Below are 7,585 nucleotides of genomic sequence, written 5' to 3' on the forward strand. Positions count from 1 at the left end.
TATTGTGGTTCTACCATCAAACTCTTACTAGTTTGATAACCCTTCTCCTAAGCACTCGTTCCTTTTTACTCTATACCCTTCCTGGTTGCTCCATATAGGTTACGTCTGGTTGCATGTCTATGCGCTCATATGCCCCTATTTGTCTGGCATCCGAATTACACTTCCTTAACATTGATACGTGGAACACGTTATGAACTTGCTACAGGTTCGGGGGTAGGGCTAGCTCATATGCTAACTTCCCAAACGTCTTAATATATCCAAGGGTCCAACAAATTGTAGACTTAGCTTTCCTTTCTTTCTGAACCTCATCAATCCTTTTTCAAGGGTTTCCAAGGGGATACCTATAACATTACTAGGCCCCCTATTTCATACTCTTTGTCCTTTTTGAGTCAAATCAGCATACCTCTTATGTCCATCTTGGGTTACTACCAGCCGTCCTCTGATTAGATCTATTATATCCCTGGTCCTTTGGACTACTGCGGGTCCGAGCATCTTGCGCTCTACAACTTCATCCTAACATAAGGGAGATCGACATTATCTTCCCTCAAGGATCTCATAAGGTGACACCTCGATAATGACATATGATCTATTGTCGTGATATAACTAAATCCGCATTAAGTGATCATTCCAAATTTTTTCAAGTCTATTGCACAGACTCTCATTATAGCGTTTAGCATTAGAGCTTTTGCTTCTCAATACCCATTCTTTTCGAGTTCGTAATCGCTACTACCTTCCGTTCCTAATATTATACTGGTTATACTTTTGCTTGTTAGCGTTCTATAACCTTTTAATAACCACGTCAACCTTAGTATTACGAATGTGTTCCCATTCTGAATACCACCATAACTTTACTACTCCTTTTTCAGCTGTTTCTATTTTCGAAAGCTTAATCCTTCATATAGAAGTAAAAGAATTTATTGAGAGATCACTATGATCATGAACACTTGTTATCTCGCATAGTTAGTACAGAAGGTGGCCAGCCTTTAGTACTTGACAAGCAATTAAACAATAGTTGGTATCCTACTAGGCTTCTATCACACAGATAGACAGTCATTCGGCAATACCTCCCCTTCTGGAAGGGTTGTTCTTCTCAACTTACATGAAATGAAAAGAAGAGAAAAGAACGAACTGAAGAGAATTGTATATATAAAAAAAATATACTGCCACAAAATATCTGGCTTAGAACCTACCTCTGAACTATAGAGGTTTGTCATAGGAGAACAAAACATATACGTATTTATATCAGCATCAAGTATTATAGCATCGTATTTCCCATGCCTAAATATTTTTATTCCGTCCATCATTCTATGGACCCATGCTCTTCCTCGAGCTTATACACAATCACCTTCGAAACTCCCTCGATTTCGAAAATCGAACCTGGGATCTCATTTTAGACATCACCGTTACTAGAGTTCTATGCTTGCACCGCAACCTTCCTCATATAGTAATACGACTCTCTTTTCATAAGAGGGAATAAATATTCAATAGGTAGATACTCTACTTAATTAGTCTATCAATGATAACTTATACACTACCACGACCCGTTTAGTGGTACTCAATCTCAACATCCATTCCAATACAACTCTCACGGTTGTAATCAGCTCGTTACTCGCAGAATCATTGCTGCCTTACTATGGTCCACCACTGACCCACTGTCATCATTCACTTTCCATGAAATCTTAATAGCTAACCATACGGAGTCCATACATGTCGTATCAAATCCTTCTAAGGAGGTAACATAATCACCATTTCTGATTCATGAAGAACACTCCTGATCTCAAAGGTTCGTTTAGTCCTTTTGAAACATGGTCCAGGCTCATTCTCAAGATAGTACCTTCTAAGATAGATAGCCCGCTCATGGCGATTACACGAATTAAACCTTTACCAACTACTATTACGGCTGGGTATGGCACAGTCATCAGAAGGAATGTCAATCTTCCAAACCATAATACAACCTTCACAGTTTTAACCATCATCACTGTATTCTTTTGGCACAAGCGCCTATAATTATCCTCTTACCTTTAAAGTGTCGGCCACCTCTTTGGCCTTTCCTGATAGTAAAATTTCCTTACATTCAATGTCACTTTAACCATCTCCAAATAAATTTTCTACCTTATTTCAATCACAGCTTATGTGAAAATGCTTTCCTTAATATCTGATGAATAAAAAAAAAATCACCATTTTTCCATAAGTTATTGCCTCAGTCTTTAGAGGTTAATCACTGTCATGACTGACTCTCAATCATAATTAGAACATCTTTTATCTTAAGTCCTAATTGCCCTGAATAATTTCGACCATTACTGGTTCGATCCATACTTTCTCGTGGTTTAACACGTGCCCCACTTGGAAACATTATAATTACGTCATATTTCCTTTATCAACATTTCTATTCTTGAAAATTTTGAATATTACCTTTCTCCTTGTAAAACCTCTAAGGTTATCCTTCAATCGTTCCTCCTGTATTCCCTAGATACAGGGCATATTAAAATACCATTTACTATTACTAGAACCATTGTCTATATACTTCTGAAAAATTTCTCCACTGATTCTTAAAGGTTGTTGCTACATTAACCCTTTCCAAATCATACTGTCAAAACTCATACTGTCCCTATTAAGGGTGAAATTCCAACCTTTATGCATTCCCCTAGGATTCATTTTAAGTTACCGATGTTCTATCCTTAATTCCACCTTTAAAAGCTACCTGCATCCTTCCATGGATAAATCAAGTCATATATCCCTGATAAGGGTGTCTTATTCAATCATTCCCACCTCGATAGTCTATACCTAACTTCATAATAGCATCCTTATTCAAATTGAGGTCAATCCATATGGCCTCCAAAAGATAACAATGGTAATCCACTTTTATTTCTCGATTTGGTAATGATAACATGGATGTTCTGGAAGATATTGGTCATGTTCAACGTGAACTTCTTCTTAATAATTCCTTATTTACTTTTGTTGTTTATCTCAACAGTCATCTCAATGTTGGGATATCTTTCATATCTGGCGTCTCCCTTTCTGGGTATCATGCCACCGGTCTTACACTTTACCTTCTTGAAGGTCACTTCCTTCACCCAATTTTCTTAATTTCTTACTTTCTTGTCTCCTCAGTCTATCCGCGTCTCATTATTTATCCTTCGAATTATCTCAAGGTTTCCTCGAATCTTCCCAACTTACAGGGGATAAAATATATGTATCTCTTATACCTTCAACCATCAATTTAACTCATGGTGAATCACTCTCATCCGGACGATTACCTACTTTTCTATTTCTATTTCTATGAGTCTTTAGGGTTTCCTCATACCCAACTCCCTTATCATTCCTCAAACTCTCTTGCCTTTATATTCCTTTCTCTTATCGTTATTTCATGAACCAACACAAGATAAGCATTGATTTCAAACATCCCGTCATTCTGGATTCGTGTCTTCAGAACGAATCTTGATAACTTTTACAACTTAGATTCATAATTCATCATACTCGTCTGCCTTTGTTCTGGCTCTTAAGCTTTTACACTATCTCCATAACCTTGAGAAGTACTTTCCTGAAAATAATTGACTGAACTTAAATCAGTTTATTATAATCTCTTGCTCCGTGCCTTCCTTGGCCTTTCACCAGCGGGTGGTCTCTCTCTTAGGAGGGTAAGTGACAAAACAGTCTTTTGTGGTTCGTCAATCATTTAGAATCTCAAATGATTCATCTATTTCCTTTAGCCAGGCTCTTGCCTCGATTGGGTCAGCTTGTTCCTTGGAACTCTGAGAGCTTAGCGACTTAAAGGTCATGAAAGAATTTCCCACCGCACTGTCTCCTCAGGGTGGTGGTTGGGGATAATAGTCTAAGTTCTCTTTAGACAGGTCCATGAATTGCCGTATAGGGGTACCATCTCGGGTCTCCTGTCCTTACTCGACTTTTGTTTCCTCAGTCTAAATATTTCTTCCTACTCCCCATAATTGGGGTCATCTTACATAATTTAAATCCTCATTTTCCACTTCATCATGTTATGGGTTCCTTTTGTCTTGGTGGCAACCTCCCTGACTATCACGTTCAGGGTTTGCTCTAACTCTTATTCCTCAAACTAGCTTTCATCTAAGATTTCATCTTTAAGCTCTTAAACCTTTGGAACCCAAATTCTATAGGAATACCTCATTATTCCCTTATCATCTCTCTCGGTATTAATCTCATACCTATTTGTTGGCTCTCTGCCTTCATTCATCACTTTTACTGGCACAATATGTTCTTTTCCAATACTTCGGGCTGTATTGCAATCTCAAACAGCTTTTCGGTACCGGCTCCGGTTACCTTCACTACTATTTCCATTTTCTCAAAATCTCTTATAAACTCTCCAAAAGACATTATCATCTTGAGTCTCTCCTTTTTACTAAGGGCATCAGCCACCATATTGGCTTTCCCCGAATGATAAAGAATCTCCCAATCATAATTCTTGATTAGCTCTAACCGCCTCCTCTGGCGTATGTTGAGCTCTTTCTACGTAAGAATGTACTAGAGCTCCTATGGTTTGTGAATCTCACACTTCTCTCCATACAAGTAGTGCCTCAAATCTTTAGGGCAAAACTATTGCCACGAGCCCAAGCTCATGGGTGGGGATATCGAATTTTAAATTCCCTTAATTGTCTTGACGCAGACGCGATTATCTTGCTGTGCTATATAAGAAGCACCCTAATTCCTTATGCGAAGCGTCACTTACAAATCACAAAATCTCATTTTCCATCCGGCAACGCCAACATAGGGAACGTCACCAACCTTTGCTTCGGTTCTTAAAAGTTGTTCTCGCATTTCTCTGTCCATTCGAACTTCTCAGTCTTACGAGTAAGCCGCGTTAAAGGGGCTACTATCTTTACAAACTTGAACGAACCTCTGGTAGTGACCGGCCAATCCTACCTCTGGTAGTTGCCCTAACCATGGTCATCAATTCCTCAGTGGTCCTTTATTCATTCTTGTCAGGATCCTCCATGGGATCCTCCTCAGCAACTATCCCTTCTAGGACAACATCCTCAACCGCTACATCCTCAATATCAACATCATCCGGTCCTGCGTTAGGACGCTCTATCGGATCCACAATCCGATCTCCAATTAGTAATAAAACATCATCGCGCTGTTGCTCCTCAACCTCAGGGTTCGGAGTCTCGCTACCATATACGATAACGAACTACGCTCCTATCGCTACATTTATAAGGGTTCCCATAAGGGTTTTAACTGTCACTACTACGTTAGGTAGTCCGACTATGAACATGGCAAGAGTTCTTATTATCTTAGTGAACTTATTATCTTAACGTCCCATCATCTCCGAGGTTTATAACGCTTGGCTCTGATACCAATTCTGTAACACCCCCAGATCCGGGGTCGGGGATCCGGGTCGTCACGAGTTCCATTTCCCTTAATAATATCCAATCTTAATAATTACTCAACTACTCTGCACTGTGACCCCACAATAAACACACACACCACACGTTATAGTCTCAGAGATGAACATCCAAAAAAAAATAATCACAAGTCCTTATATTCCACAATTATCTGCCAATACACCTTAAAAGGTTTCTGAATAAATTTACATTTCTTTGCCATTATTACAATTCATAAATATACATAATCTGATATATCAAAAGTTGAAAGCCTAGCCTATTGGTAGTTCCTACCTCAGCTATGGCGGCATCAGTGCTTCTAGAAAACTGCGGAACGTCTCCTAACCTCTTGCGAATCGGGAGCTTGGTCCGGTTCATCTTGTCTATCTGATGTTGTGTGATGAAAGAAGAAAGCAAGGGTGAGCAGCAAGCCCACCAAAATAATATGTATAATGATTAACAATATATGAGCCTTCTCATAGTACTCATGAAAGTCTTGGTCAAAAGAAATGAACCAAGTTGATATCTTAATGCGATGAAGTCGCAAAATATTCAGTATATATATATATACATATATACTTTTCAAAATATTGGAAGTCCTCTTCCATGCACAATATACACAAAGTCCCAGTATATAACTGTATAAAAAAAAATATCGTTGCAAGGTGATCTCATATATCTAACCTTGTCTCAACATTTTTCTGAAAATCTTTGTCATTCATAAGACAATTATTAATTAGATATAAGTTTAAAAGATGAAGTTACAAGATACCCCAATATACTTATATCTTTCCCAAATACTACTTGAACTACCACCGTTCAAGTTATAATTAGCTTCAAAAGTTCATCACATAGATGAGACTATAAGGCAAGATTTGAATAGATTAAATCTTTAAAATATTATCAAAATAAAATGAAGTTACGAGATACTTCATTTGATGTAAACATCATTTTGAAAACTTGACCCTGCCAACACTCAACAATCGCCCAACCGTAGCCTTTCTATCGAAGTGCTCTGGGTAGTGTTGCAGAAATATCCAATTGGATGATGAACTCATTACGGGAGTTTGCCGCGCCAGGAAGACCACTTACGATGATCAGTCGTAGTAGTGCAACCCCACCATTTTCTACATGTAGAGGAGAACCTGTCGGATTTACTTGTCAACCGAACACTGAACTCCTAAGGAATGGACCGCCTTAGCGGAACTTCCAGGCCATTTGGGCCAATATAATAAGGCTGGGCCGGCGCCACTCGACCACTTACGCCACTCCTAGTTCAGATGAAATCCATGACTCTGAAACGTAAAGCTCGTTCCCCCTTTCCCCAAGTAGAAACTTGTTGATACGGCTCCACCAAGAAGTCGTATCTAGTTGGAAAGGAAAACTCACCGATATTTCCCAGGCGATGCCTGTTAATGGATTAACTTGTTCCAAGAATTTTACTTCCCGAGTGTTGGGTAAGTAATCAATTCATTTATCAAAACAGCAACCTTGTTGCGAATATAAAACACACCACAGAGCCGGATCCCTCAGGTTTTGAGCGAGTATTTAAATCCCCTTCGAAAGGAGGATCTTAAATATAAAAATGAGTTTTGGGATCCGCTCTAACTTTTAAAAATCATTTTGAAGACTCGCAAAACATTTTTAAGAATGTTTGGAGTGATGCTGATTTAACAAAATAAATCAGTCCCAATATATTAGAAAATATCTGAATATTATTATTTAAATAATATTTCCATAAAGAATAATCTTTATAAAAATAATTGAAGTAGAAGTTTTGAAACTTATACTTGAAATGAATATTAAATAACCAAAGATATACCTATACGAAAGTACTATCTTTATTTGAATAATCAAAAGTGAGTTTGATTATCGACACCTTATTCTTTAATAAAATAAAGAATATATCTCAGCAAATAATCGGAGTCATAGATCCTCAAATGAATATTCAAATAATATTCAATAAATAAAATAAGCTGAGTCATAAGCCCTCGAATGAATATTATAAATAATATTCATTAAATAAAATAAAGGAGTCATACATCCTCAAATGAATATCCAAGTAATATTCAATAAATAATATAAAGGAGTCATACGCCTTCGAATAATATTCGAAATAATATTCAATAATAAAATAAAGTTAAAGTTATCGAATAAACCTTATTCGATTAATAGTTTTGAAAACTATGACCATATATATATATATAAGTATATATATATATATTTAT

Source organism: Apium graveolens, chromosome 6 (genome assembly GCF_009905375.1).
Source record: "Apium graveolens cultivar Ventura chromosome 6, ASM990537v1, whole genome shotgun sequence".
NCBI classification, from domain to species: domain Eukaryota; kingdom Viridiplantae; phylum Streptophyta; class Magnoliopsida; order Apiales; family Apiaceae; genus Apium; species Apium graveolens.